Below are 15,490 nucleotides of genomic sequence, written 5' to 3' on the forward strand. Positions count from 1 at the left end.
ACTGTGAATTAAGAGTCTTGTACTCATTAGTGACTGCTTTTTGCTTCTGCTACTTGCTGTAGTGCTGTACTGCTTATCATCTTACTCTGTTGTGCCTGAAAGCATTCTGATAACAGCAATGACCATGAGTCTGGGCTGGCAGATGGCCAGGGCATTGCTGTTGCTTCTGTGCTGCTGTACTGGACAGGCTGAAACTCCATTGTGAACTCAAGTTGAAAGGACTGTGACCTCTGGATTAGTCCATGTGGGAGCAGGACACACCGAAGCATCTGTGGCCATCATTAAGACCATGCCAGAGAAGGTACATCTATAATTGTGGCTGTGGTTATGACCACAAAGGAAGACCCAACAAACTACAGGCCAGTCAGTCTCACCTCTGTGCCTGGCAAGATCATGGTGTGGATCATACCCGAAAATATGCCAGGGCACATGAAAAATAAGGAGGTGATTAGTTACAGCCAACAGGGCTTCAGTAAGGGCAAATCATGCCCAGTGACCTTGGGGGCCTTCTACGTTACAGCGCTGGTGGATAAGGGAAGAGCAACTGATGCCATCTACCTGGACTTGAGAAAAGCCTTTGCCAGTGTGCTACATGACATCCTTGTCTCTAAATTGGAGATACATGGATTTGATGGATGGGTCACTCAGTGGATAAGGAACTGGCTGGATGGTCACACTCAAAGAGTTGTGGTCAATGTCTCAGTGTCTGAATGGAGATAAATAGCTAGTGGTGTTCCTCAGGGGTCAGCACTGGGACTAGCGCTGTTTAAATTTTTTGTTGGTGATGTGGACAGTGAGATTGAGTGCACCCTCAGAAAATTTGTGGTTGACATGCTGGAGGGAAGGGATGGGCCATCCAGAGGGACCTTGACAGGCTTGAGAGGTTGGCCCTTGCAGACCTCATGAAGTTCAACAAGGCCAAGTACAATGTCCTGCACCTGGGTTAAGGCAACCCCAAGCACAAATACAGGGACATGAGTGGATTGAAAGCAGCTCTGTGGAGAAACACTTGATGGTATTAGTGGATGGAAAATCAACTATGAGCGAACAGTGTGCTCACAGTCCAGAAAACCAACCATATCCTGGGCCACATCAAGACAATTGAGACTAGGAGGTTGAGTGAGGTGATTCTCCTCCTCTGCTCTGCTCTTGTGAGACTCCAACTGAAGTACTGCATTAAGCTCTAGGGGCCCCAACATAAGAAAGACATGGACCTGCTCAAGAAATTCCAGAGGAGGGCTGGATCACCTCTCCCATGAGGAAAGGCTGGAAGTGTTGGGGTTGGTCAGGCTGGAGAAGGCTCTTTGGAGACCTTAGGTAAGCCTTCCAGTATTTAAAGGGGGCCTACAAGAAAGATGGGGAGAGACTTTATCAGGGAGTCTAGGGATATGACAAGGGGTAATGGTTTTAAACAGAAAGAGGGTAAATTTCGATTAGATATTAGGAAGAAATTCTTTCCTGTGAGGGTGGTGAGACACTGGCACAGGTTGCCCAGAGAAGTTGTGGATGCTCCCTCCCTGGAATTGTTCAAGGCCGGCTTGGATGGGGCTTTGAGCAACCTGGTCTAGTGGAAGGTGTCCCTGCCCATGGCAGGGGGTTGGAACTAGATGATATTTAAGGTCCCTTCCAACCCAAACAATTCTGTGATTCTATGACCAGGGAGTAGGACTCGATGAACCTTATGTGTCTGTGCTGTGTTTGTGTGGCAGAGTTTTTGGTAGCAGGGGAGAGGGCTACAGTGGTGTTCCCCTGTGAAAAGCTTCTTGAAAGCCCCTCCGAATCCATGTCAGACCCTCCTCTGGCCAAGGCCAAGCCAATTAGCAATGATTGCTGCACCTCTGCGATAACCTATTTAAGAAGGGAAATCTGAGCTGGGGGGCAATTATGAGGAGGAGTTACAAGAAGGACACTTACACAAACACTGAGGTCAGTGGAAGACAAGAGGAGGAAAGGGGGGAGGTGTACCAGAACAGTGACTCCCCTGTATCCTTTGGTGAGACAGCAGAGCCACCTGCCCCTGCCACTCATGGAGGACCATGGTGGAGCAGAGTCAGACCTGTGGCTGTGCAGGACCCTACACTTTAAGCTGCACTTAAAGGAGGCCGGGACTCTGAGGGGAGAAGAAGCTCCCACAGTGTAGTTTGATGCTGGGAGGACTGCAACACATGGGGTGACCCACACCAGAGCAGCATGGCTGCATCCCATGGGAAGAACTCATGGCAGAGAAAGTCTGTGGAGGCTTGTTTCCCATGAGAAGGGAACCACATTGAGCAGGAGAAGAATGTGTGGAGGCCCACCCCTCCCCTGCAAGGAGGAAGAAGCAGCAAACGGACTGCACCCCTCATCCCCGCCCCTGCATCAGTAGTGGGGAGGAGGTAGAAAGATCAGAGCAGAGCTGAACCCGGAAAAAAGGGAGGGGTGGGAGGACGGTGTTTTTAATGTGTGGTACTGTTTCACATTGTCCCCCTCTGTCTGTTTAATGTTGGTTTTGTTAGTGTTGGAAGGAAAGTGATTTTTTTCTCTTCCCCTAAGTGATCTGTCTTCTGCCTGTAACTGTAATGGGTGAATCAGCCCTCCCTGCTTTGTTTAGATTTCTGAGCCTTTTTCGACCTTTTCTTCTTCACAGCACTAGTTGGGGAGGGGTGAGTGAACAGCTGTGTGGTGATCAGTTGCCCTCTATGCTCAAACCACAACAGGGTTCCTTCCAACTTGAGATGTTCTATGATTCTATTATTCTAAATGGGAGAAAAACCTGCAGTTCTGGCTGACTGCAAGTGGCAATGATGTTTTCCTTTAATGAAAGCTGAAAAATTGGATAAATTCAATGGTAGTTTTGAAAGTAAAACGAAATATCTTATTGTGGTGAAGGAGAGTAGAGTTGGTTTCAGGCTACCAAGTAATGTGTTGACATGGTCAGGGACATAACCTTTACAGCAGCACCCAATAGGTGCAAGCAATATTTATACAAACACACAGATTTATATTAGTCAATGTCAGAAAAAAAGCATGTAAGAAATCTGATGTGAAATTATGCAATTTTTAACTCTGTGACTATGTGGGAAAGGTCTTATAGGAAAATCTTAAGCCATTTGATAGTATCAGAGTATGAAATGTTCCTTTGTTCATTTGAAGACTTGTCAACAAAAAATAAAAAACACAGGGACAACCTGAGAATAATATGGGACTCATCCTTCAGCCTCTTAAAGTGGAATTCCTGAAGACTAGCTGCAAGATCCTGACCATATTTTTTTGATTTGGCAGAGTAACTCAATTTCATTCAAATCACCAGCAAATGTACCTAACAAAAGCAATTTGTTTCCTTCTTTTGTTCTTTTTTTCTTCCTATGCCACAGCATCCAGCACCCCAGAAAATTTTTGAAGACAAATATGTGGAAAAAGAAGATGAAGAGTTAAAAGATCATTCTGCCTCATCCATTTATTCCTCATTTATTTGTGACTCACACATGATAAATAACTTTTGCTAAACAAAAAAACGAGTGGTAATATTTTCCCATGTAGCAGTTACCTGAGCATTAGCAAAATCCCTTCTTAACCCCACCAGATGCATATCTTCCAAACTGGAAGGATATGCTTGTCCGGCTCTTTGATTCAAAGTAATTAGCACCAGACTTCCTGAATGAGAACATGTCCTGTGAAAACAGAGGGTGGGTCCATGTTACTTAAGATGTTTGACCTTTTTGCCTTCTGAAAGTTCATCTTGCAGAAACTTTCTGAGAGGATTTCTATGCTTTTTTCTTCTAAGATTCTTTAAAAGGCACCTTTACAGTGGCTCATGAAATGAGACTCCAGTGTTCTCCAACAAAAGATGAGAATAATATGTTCCAGTGAAGTATCTTACTCTCCATATTTTCCTTCAATCAATAAAAAGAACTTTTTTTCTAGATACCATTTTAGAATTTGGATTTCAAAATGCATCTGACCACTGTTTTTCACAAACAATATGAAGGCGTGATAGACTAAAATATTTTCATTAATTAAACGTGCAAAACATGTTAGACCTATTTTCATTGAAAATTGTGGGTTTCTTCTGCTGGGTCAAAAATTATTATTGTATTTCTTCTATGGTACATTAATGAGTTCCATAAAGTTACTGGATAGAAATATAAGAGAAATAGATGCTCTCTAGGAAATTGCTGGACAGAACAAGCAACACAGTTTATTTGAATATTGTTAGAAGGGAGTTTTAGGAGGATACATGTTTCTCTGCAAATTTCTATTTACTGTGTGTGATATATCACTTGCAACTTCTGTGAGGCAAGAAAATTTGCATTCAGTATCCTCAAAAAATGCACAGGGAAAATTAGGTGGTTTAGACTGATGTCGATAAAAACAGTATGCTCAGCAAGGAGAAGGCTTCAGAAAACTTGAGGGGTGTGCTCCAAATCTTTCTCCTTCTCTGGAGTTAGTACTAATAGAAGACAAAGGATCATAGAAAATCCATGATGGAAGGGATCACATTTGCCTCTCCAATCAGGAGGGAGAAAGACAGTTAGACTTTCAAATCAGAAGAAACTAAGCACTTGGAGAGCAAACCAGGCTAATCTGAATTGTCAGACCCCTAGAGCAGAGTTAGCTCTCAAAGTTTATACTTGCACAATATAGTGCTGACATTCAAAAGCTATGTTGTTAGTCAGCAAATGCAAACACAACATGAACTGCCTTGAGCTATACATGAGCCATGTGACCTTGTGAAAAGACAAAGAGCTTGGGTAACAAGCTCTACCTTGCAGCATGGTTGGTCGGGTTTGATGGTACAGTTAGTTAAACAGTCTCCTGGTTTTACTTTCTTTGGAACAGGAGCAGGGTGAGCTTGTGTCTCTTAAAGCAGCTGTAATAAATATGCCCTACAGAATAAAAGCAAAAGATTAGATCCTTCAGGAGCCCTGAAAACCACTGTGCTCTATAGAGACATCCCTGAGGTAGGTTTTTGGTGCTCCAGGATTTTTTTAACACCTGAGGGAGGTTTCTAAGATGTCAGGCTTAGACACGTACATAAATCAAGTTTTAGAACCTTGAGTTCTTTTCTAGAAGTGAGCCTAGAAGTAGTCCCATTTACTGTAATGAAGCACATACTGAATAAAACACTGGGTGGCCGCTTTTAGAGATATCATTCATCCTACGCACTGAAGGAAGATGGAAAATATGGAAAAAAGCTAAACAGCTAATTAAAGACTATAACATCTAATATATATTCATAGAGGAGGAAGGGAGGATAAATTAAATTTGGACTAGCTAGCTTGATCTGATGTTTCCTGAATTCTCACTGTTATAAAGAGCAAGTAGGATTTTAGAAGACATTTTAGGAATAGAAGGAGAACTCACAGATGAGAAGCTGAACCATGCAAGCGAAGACACTTGAATAAAATACAAGAAAAGTGCAACACAGAAGGAATAAGCAACAAACAAGTATACAGCAGAAAATGTTAAAAGAGAGGAAAGTGACAACAGTTGATTAAAGAAGAAGGATATCATAGAATCTTTGAATTATAGAATCATAGAATACCAGGATACCAAGGATCATCTGATCCAAACTTTCTTGGCTAAAGCACAGTCTAGAGAGATGACACAGCACCCTGTCCAGCCAAATCCTAAGTGTTCAATGTTGGGGAATCCACCACTTCCGTGAGGTGATTATTCCAGTGGGTGATTGTTCTCGCTGTGAACAATTTTCCTCTTGTGTTCAATTGGAATCTCCCCAGAAGTAACTTGTACCTATTACCACTCACGTTTTCCATGTGACTCTTTGTAAAAAGGGAGTCTTCATATCCTTTGTAGCCAATGATTAAATACTGGAACATGGTGATAAGGCCTCTCCTAAGCCTTCTCTTCTCAAGGCTGAACAAACCCAGTTCTCTCAGCCTTTCCTCACATGGCAGGCTTCCCAGTCCTATGATCATCTTTGTGGCCCTTCTCTGGACCCTCTCCATCCTGTCCACATCTTTTTTGTGCAATGGGGACCAAAACTGAGGACAGTATTTTAGGTGTGGCTGACAAGCACTGACTAAGTAGAGTGGGATGATGACTTCTTTATCCCTGCTGGTGATGTCCTTGTTGATACAGTCCTGCAGACTCTGGGCTTTCCTTGATGCTACAGCACACTGTTCACTTATATTGAGATCGTTGTCCATCAGGACCCCCAGGTCCCTTTCCACAGAGATGGTCTCCAGCCAGGTAGATCCCAGTCTGTGCTGCACTCCTGGGTTATGTTTTCCCAAGTGCAAGACCTTACACTTGTCTTTGTTGAAATTCATAAGATTCTTGTCAGCCCACTCTTTCAGCCTACCTAGGTTTTCCTGCAGGGCGGCTCTCTTCCAAAGTGTCCACTTCCCCATTCCGTTTGGTATCATCAGCAAAATTCATCAGGTACACTTGATCCCATCATCCAGATCGCTATGAAGATACTAAATAGTGTTGGGCCCAATATCTATCCCTGGGGGAACCCCACTTGTGACAGGTTGCCAGTTTGAAAAAGAGCTATTTCCCACCAGTCTCCAGGTGAGTTTCCCACTCACCATACAGATCACTTGTCTACACTGTAATGCCTCAGTTTCTCTAGGAGGAGGCTGTGGTGAAGCATATCAAAAGCCTTGGGGAAATCCAGGTAGACATCATCCACTGCTCACTCAACATCAACCAAGCAGGTTGCTTTGTCATAGAAGGTGATTAGGTTTGTCAAGCACAATTTGCCCTTGGTGAATCCTGTATCTTCTTCCTGTTCTCCATTTCAGTTGATAGCTAATTAATGAAAATGCATTATATATGTAAACTGATACTATATTTTGGGCTTACATGTTTCAATAGTTATCTGAAGAAAATAATAATGGTGACAGCACTTTATGAAAAAAGTTTTCACAGCAAGAGAATCATTATGGTGTCAAAGGGTAAGTTTATAATTTTAAATACATGTATATAATACAAACCTAACTTTGTCATCTAAAACTAGTAATAAAAATTAACATTAAAAAATATTTAATACTCAACTCTACATATAATTTATCAGCAAATTTTTGCTGACTCAAATTTAGATGTCCAAACAACTATGCAGGTTCCCTCTACTAGCACAGACATCAAACTGAAAACTCAGTAATCAGCAGTGTTCCTGAGTATATTTTATGCAATCTATAAAAGGAAGAGATACAGATTATCATACTGATAGTCTCTCTTTTGTAAAACATTAATGGCATTCTGAACAGCCACCCATTCACACATCACAAGGATTTTTCAATAACAGCGTCAAATGGAAGGGCTTAATCACTGAAGAGTTGATTTCTACTGATTACTCTTTTTTGTAGGATGGGGTAAAGGTATTTAAGAAAGGCCTAGATTTGCAGGGCACTTCTGCACTAATACATTCTCCTGAATAAGTAGTGGTAATGACAAACTTTTGGGTAATTTAGACAATCGATAATTCAGATATCATCCTGTTCAATAATCATTTGAGTTGCCTGCAATACATCAAGATAGTCAATTGCTAGAAGACAAGTATCTTAACAGAATTAAACAATGGAAACCTCTGTTCTTTATTTCACTTCTGATCTTAGTCTAGAAGGTTGCTATAAGTGTGTGAATTTCTCCTGGAATATCTTTGAAACATCATGCCACTGTCTATTCAATATAATTTTGAGAATTGATTTATCAAAGCACTTAACATATTTAATGATGATAATTTAATAATTTGATAATAATAATAAACTCTGTCAAATATTCTTCCAAAGGTTTTTGCATTCTTTCAGACATGTAGCTGTAATTTTTGGATACTGGGTAAATTTCTGGCTGTAGTTAAAAGCACCTTGCTGGAAATAGTTCCAGCACTGTTTGCTTTTTTGGTTTTAGGTTTTGTTTTGGTTTTGTTTTTTTTTTAAAATGTTGATATAATAAACTTCATTATCAAGGATATACATTTCTATTGGTTTGGAATTTCTAATAAACAACCTTGCTCCACACAGTTGCAATGTCACGTGGGATATAAAGGAACAGGAAGAAGTTATAAAGGAACAGAAAGAAGTCATAACAGAAAGGAGTTACAATTCTTATCATAAATGTTCATATTATTACAAGTTCATAAATAAAACAAAAAGGAATAAAAAACTTTTATAAAAATGTACAGGCTTATCTGTATGATGACAAACTTAGCAGTTAACAAAACATTTTCAAAGCATCATGATGTGGCCTTCTTAAATATTTGAAGGGTTTCCAACCTTTTCTAGGACACTGTTAAGAGTTCCCTTAAAAGTGCAATGGTGTTATGTTACACCAAAACGAAATGCTGCAGAGTGTTAGTAGTTGCATATAAAATATTAAACTGTGGCATACAAGTTCTTTAATGTAATTGGACTCATATAAATGAATTATTAGATGTATGATTTTTTTCTATTCAGATAAATACTTCTCAATGAAATCACTTACAAAAGGCTATCTGAATTATCTGTAGACTACAGCATAATTATGTTGGTTTTAGATTTTTTTTTCAAGGCAGAAATGTCTTGTAATCTCTTCACCAGAAAGTCATGCTGCTATTTCAGTGGAAAAATTAGGTCTTTTTTTTTTTCTGATTATATGTTCCAAAACTTACAAAACATTTCTGAAACATTTATTTAAGATGGTCCTGCTAGCTGACATGTACCATAAATCACAGAGATTATATACATTATCCTCTGCAGTTTCAGGATAGTTTGCAAACACACATTATCTGCGTTTTACAATATTACGGCGATATAGAACGATATCTGGAAATATACATAGAAATGGCTTAAATAGGATTTACAGCAAGTCATTTTTACAACCTGCATAGAATTTAGGAGTTCATGCTGCTGGATAGGGGCTCAGACTATTACAAACTATAATGCCGCTCTAAATCACAGAGAGATTGCTATCAAGCAAAAGGTGATTCCACAGGTTAAAACAAATTTAGGGAATTTCATCCTCATGTCCCCTGTTCTGACAAGTTTCTTACTCTTTCATTTTCTACCAGCTGCTAAAATGAGCGTTCAAATTTCTGGGGGCTAGTAAATCTCTCCTGCAAGTAGAAAGAATTGTTACAAACTATATCTGATTTTTTTAAAGTATGTGTTTTCAAACAAGGTAGAGGACATTCTGAATGCACAATCTCGTTCAGTTCTCTTTGAAAAGAGGAAATTAAAGCATTTCATCACCCCTGGAGCTTTCTGGAATATTGCTTCGGTAATCTGTCAGAGAAATTAAAGTTTTCCCGCAAAATTTCCAGGTTTGGTGGTTTGGGATTTTTTTTTATTTTTTAATCTCCAGAAAAAATATAGCAATAATACTCAGGGAACAGCCACCTAGATTGGGACCCGTGTGCCAAGGACTACCATGCACACAGAGACAAATGAGCTTTGATACCGCTTTATCAAAAGGATATTCACTGGACTGCTCTGTTTAGGTCCTGCCACACTAAAGTCCCTCCCACACTGCTGGATCTGCTCACTCCGTGTTTCCATCTTCCAGCGAGGGATATAGTGAAACACAGTCCTCACCATTACTTTTCACAGAACAGAGACCACACAGCCTCAGAGCACTGCAATTGTTAGACTGGAATTGACTACCCATAGGAAAAAAAGAAAAAGAAAATCCAAGAGGGATAGTTCACTTCTTCAAGGGCAAATGATAGCTACAGCAAACAACCTTACAGGCTCTTTAAGGATACCAAATCTCTACACCTTCCACATTAGGGTAAGCATATAGATTTAGATAAAACACCTACATACTTTCCCTTTCTGTTTCCTCAGCAGTTTGAAACACTTCTTTGATCTCAGATTGGATTCCCCTAGGCTGTTTTTGATCTCTGCCCCTGTAGCTCATGATTCCCAATCTGATCCCGTCTCACTTGTGTATCCAGTTTTCTGCTTCTTGTACTTTCCCCTTCTTTCTCTTAAACACACCTTGATCAGTGAAAGACTACTTCACACTGTTTTAATCAACTTCTAAAACTGATAGCTGTTTCTTAGTTATCTTCCCCTGTAGCTTGATCTCAAAAACTGGCAACCCTCTCCAAAATCAAGAGGATTACACAGGCAGGGTCTGCCATCTGGAGACAGTGGCCCACTACCCAAAACTGAAGAGGGAAAGAGAACACAAATAGACCCCAGTCAAAACAACATTCTTTTTGTGTATAGAGCGATTACTTAAGACAGTCATGGACAGACATTTAAATTCTGAAATACTCAAATCTGGGTGATTTGGAAGAGTTCAGTTCTTTGATGAAAAGCTGCAAATTTCTAGGAAAAGCAAAAGAGAGTCGGGCAGTTAGATGGGTAATTTTAGATATCGGAAATAAATTACTGAAAAAGTAGCTTTCTATAAAGTTTGTATATATATTTCTTTAGTAAAGAAAAAATAACTAAACATATGTGTGAGTCCAAGAACAGTAGTGTTGCCAAAAACAACAGAGAAAAATAAGTGAAAAAAAGCTTAGAAAGAAACATAAACTAACTTTGGCTATCTTACTTTAAAATTGAGCATGCAGACATTAAGAGGAGAAATCATTGCTGCTGGTAGAACAGATATCATAGAAAAATAAAGTGAAATTCAAGGGTGTGTTCATATTGAACTAGGAAGGAAAATGAGGAGAGAAAATCTGGCAAATTAAAAATTTTTTTTTTTTTTTTTTTTTTAATTCAGAATAAACTGTTTTAAAACAGGTTTTTTCTCTCTTGTGCTCCAAAACACTTGAGCGATTCTTTTAGTGATTCTTCCTTACATGAGGCCAGTTTTGAAATGAAAAACACTATTTAACACACATATAAGTTCTCCACATGTAGATTGCCTATCACATTTCTGTTTTCCCTTCCTATGCTTAGGTGATTTAGGTGCCATCCAATTTTCCTTATCAGGTCAAAATGGGTACAATACACCCTTTCTTTTGTGAGCAAGATCTAGTTAACATGTAAACTGGTATAATTGACACAATAATTAAGAAAATGTTTGATGAAGTTCTTGATACTGAAGTAGGAAGAATTTCCTTCCAAGTTACCTTTAGCATGTCACACTGTACTTAATAAAGACTGGTTGTTTTTTTTTTTAAAAAAAAGTTATGCAAGAATTTTATCCTTTCCATTTGTCTACATAAATACATTTTTAAAAGCCAATTAAAGATAATGCTTATATAGGTGTAATATCTTCTTTATTACATTTTCAAAAGATATACACTACCTCTTAATATTTTTGTTTGTATTTGCTGCACAGGTGTGTAAACTCACATTCATACCGGCTGATGGCTGCAGTTGTTAGCAACAGGTGCTCCCATACCAGGGCTGAGGATGGGATACCTATTGGAGTTGATGGGATAAGATTTTATTACTGCTACAGCAGAAAATAATTAAAAGGCAGAACTTTGAAGAATACATTCAAATCAGTTTGCACAATGCATTGCAACATGTGGATTCTAAGGTAAATAAGAACACAGAAGAGGCATGCTGGATGAGAATGTAATCCCTGTGCTTCTAATATGCATGGGAATGCAGACATAAGACTATTGGCTAAGAGAAATATTTTAATGTCCTTTGATCGAAATGAAAAAGGAAAACAGTTAAATAAATTTTGAATTTAAAATACTAATAAAGCTAAAGTATCATGAAGATGTGCAGTGAAAATTCTCCATGCTACAAAATGTATTACCTTGTTATCCATAGTCATAGGCAACTATTCATTACTTTGCCAGTCTGCACTCTTAATTTGGTTGAAACAGCCTTTTGTATTTATACCCTGGAGAGATAATTTTCTCTCCAGGACACCCCAAAAGTTTTGACAGTTGATAGTGATTTTCCTGTCCCTCCAAGAAATGAATGAGTTGTTGAGGATTGATAAGAGGAACTATTTGCTGTTCCCTTGAAGACTGACTGGGCTGAAAGCTAGTTGTTTTCCTGGATGGGACAGGAAGATGCACCATACCATGGTATCAATACCTTTCCCACAACCATCTCATTAGATCTCAGCAGCTCAGACTTTTCAGAAAAGTTTTCCACTCCCTTTTTGACTTCACATCCAGGCCAGCACTAGCACACCTCCTTTAAAGTGACAAAATGTCCCCAAATACAGCATTTCTCTTCAAGTCTTTCCTCAAGTATCTCCAATCCAGCCATTTCTTCTCTACTGCCAGGAAAACAAATATTGTCGGAAGTTGCCTTAGTGACTTATCTTAATCATGGGAGATGGATTTGGCCGTTGAGATTCATAAGCGGAGCTCTTAAACAGAACACCTTAACTCTTCAGCCATTGTAATCCCCTGGAAAATTATCTTTTTGCATTGCTGTATCAGAAAAAATGCTGCTTACACAACAATGCCAACAGTAAGTATTAGACAATTTGCTTATGAGCCACTTGAAAACTGACATCATAAAAGAAGTTTATATCCTTTTAGACATTTAAACAACTAACACTAAAAGGCTTACATCTGAAAGCAGAATTGTTAACAAAATGCAAAAAAGTAAATTAAAAGGTAAAGAAAAATTAGACAATATCTATTTTGTCAAGTGAAGTTTTACACTACATTACTGGAAATAATTTTCAATACTACTTCTAAAATAGTCCCTTTCAGATCACAGAGAAATATTCTCCGTGGCTTTTAACAAGCCCTCCTGCTGACTTGAAACAATTGCTAAAATCACAATTCAGTTTCATTCCTTACATATAAATAGCAATTCAGATGAAAACAAAATACTTTATCAAATACCAAATTGTTTAAAAAGTATCAATAATGTAGATATTTCTTACACAGTAATTTCTTACATAGATTATTAAAGCAAAACATCTGTTCAGTGAAGCCTTGACAAAACCTGTGGCCTATGAGATATTCCTTATATTTCTGCCTCCCTTGAATCATCAAACTAGTAAACTTTTTCCCTATCTCTTTACAAACTAGGTCCATTAAACCAAATAAACTCTTGAGCTCTCAACTCTTGCAACATTTGTAGAATTTCCCCAAGTACTTTTTTACATGTAAAAGGCCATTATTACGGCAAAAGATAATCTGAAGCAAGGTCACAGAAATATGCTCTTCCAACTTAAATCTTTACTGAACTCCTTCTTAACACTATTTAAATTCCACTAGCATTAGGGATAACAACAATATTATTGCATTATGCTGAAAACTCCAATCCGTGTGATATTTTAAAATTAGGTTTGGATTTTCTAAATTATGTTATCTACTTAAATGCCCCAAAACCATAAGCTATAAGTCTTCTGTGCAAGTGAATCTACGTTAGAAGTCATCATTTTAGAGATAAAAATTCTGCAACAGACAAGACTAGAAAGAATATCTCCTGGATGTTAATTAATGAAAACAGTGAAGTGAATGATATAAGCTACTTCACTGAAGACCTTAATGCTACCTAAAAGCACAGTTGTGGGCAAATACCAACTACCCTTTGAAAATAAAGATTCACTTAACATCCTGAATCTGTAGTATTTGTCTGTTAAAAGGGAAAAAAACTTGAAGGAAATTGCTTAGCACTAACAGAAGGATGTAAGATACTTCAGCTCGAAAAACCACAAATCAAAAAGAGTTAATTAGGCAGACAGATGAAGTATATAGAATTGAGTACTCCAGGTGACAAAAAAAAAAAAAAAAAAAAAAAAATCAAGGAAATTCACACCTCTGATTTCAAGGTGAAGAGCTGATTATTAGTTGTACTGCAGTGAAACACTGCAAGATAGCAGCACAAATTTTAAATGCATAAATAAAAATGAAGCTGCTTCTATTTACCAGGAGCACTGTAGGAGCAACAGGAGGTTGAAGAACAAATCTTACCCTCATGCCTACTTTTGCACTGATTTTATGAGGTTTACATGGGAATAATGAGCCAGTTGCTTTCTTTTTCTTTTCTGTTTTACTAAAAAATTATAGTCTTAGGTTAGTTGATACAGACTCATGAAAATGAACTAATTCTCATTTTATCTCTCATTTTATCAAAAATATTTTTCAAACTACTGACTTCATACTACTACATACTTCAGATTCATTAAGTGTAGTAACCCTCATATTGCTTGTGAACACATGCATTAGAAAACATTCCTGAAATTAGAAAATCAAAACTATAAGCAGACAAACAAGTTATTCCAAAGTACTCCAGTGTTTGAATCTTTGCCACATCAGCTTCTCTCCAGAAACTACCTGTATGCAATGTTCTTACCTTGAGGCACATTAAATACTAAGAGGCTATTCCTCTCTCTCCAAAGGATACACTCTCATGTTTCCACAGAGTGAGAATATGCAGACTGTTTCTGTGGAAAAAAAAAAAAAAAAAAAAAAAAAAAAAAAACAGAAAAAAAAACAACAGCCCAAAAATATTCTTAGAATTAAACTATCAAATACACTTTTCACAGCAGAGAAGAGAGCTAATGTAGAAAAACACAAGCATTGCAGATGAATTAATGCCTGTCTTCTAAGAAAGTACCTTGACTGTTTTGTCATATGGAAATGATTGGGACACAAAGAAAATTGCAGTGATCAACAATAAATACTTGAGTTGATTATACAATTCCTACAGAAATAGTTACTTTAGCTTCAAAAGGTAAGTAAATGATACAATATTATTAGATCAATGAGTCCTACCTCCCATATAATAGAGACTGCAGAACTTAACCTGGTCGCTCCATTACAGTTATCATAACTGGCATTTATCCAGAGTATAACTAACAAAGGCATTCAGTTTTTGTAATAATAACTCTAAAGTGCTGCAAGAACTTTTAATAGTACATTGCACTATATTATGAAAGTATGAGCCTTATTCTTACTTAGAGAATATATCACTTCAAGCTTCAGTAATAGGCATAGCATGAAGCAGTTTTTCCTGTGTGAGGCAAGTCTTAACAAGTCATTGCTTGATCTGATTTTTAATGACGTGAACAGACTGAGCTTCTCAGTGTAGGACAGTTTTCTGATACTAAATTTTTTTGTGTGTTTTACTGCTCTACTTTCTCTAATTTTTACAGTATTTTTAAATATTTTAAAATGTATAACAAGACTGAATATGGTACTCCATTATGTGGCACAACTATGCTGTAAACATAATTTCTTCAACTTATTACTGCTTTATTTATATAGTCTTTACATTTAGATATAGATTATTTTTTTCCCTAAAAGTCACGCTGGCAACTCATTCCAGAATGTTTGTATAGCCTTTTTCTCATATGACAAAAGATACCTTGGAGGAGAACTGAGAAGAGGAAGAATTAGTTGGATATTCAGAAATTTTGGAGAAGCAATTCATGTGTGTGTGACTGGCCAAGAAAAATAGAAGTACTTCTTAAAAAATTGAGCAACTGTGCAATGGAGACTGACAGCGTAAACTGATGAGTGAAGAGCCATCTTTTCAGGACTAAATGAGACATGACTGACAAAGTGAGGGGCGTCCATGCAGAGCTTTGGCTAGCATCTGGGCCACCTTCTACATCATATTTCTTCTACAAATATGTATCAGTATGATGGGGAGAAGAAAGCTATAATATGTAC

Source organism: Athene cunicularia, assembly GCF_003259725.1.
Source record: "Athene cunicularia isolate RWA chromosome 1 unlocalized genomic scaffold, athCun1 chr1_part2, whole genome shotgun sequence".
Classification (NCBI taxonomy): domain Eukaryota; kingdom Metazoa; phylum Chordata; class Aves; order Strigiformes; family Strigidae; genus Athene; species Athene cunicularia.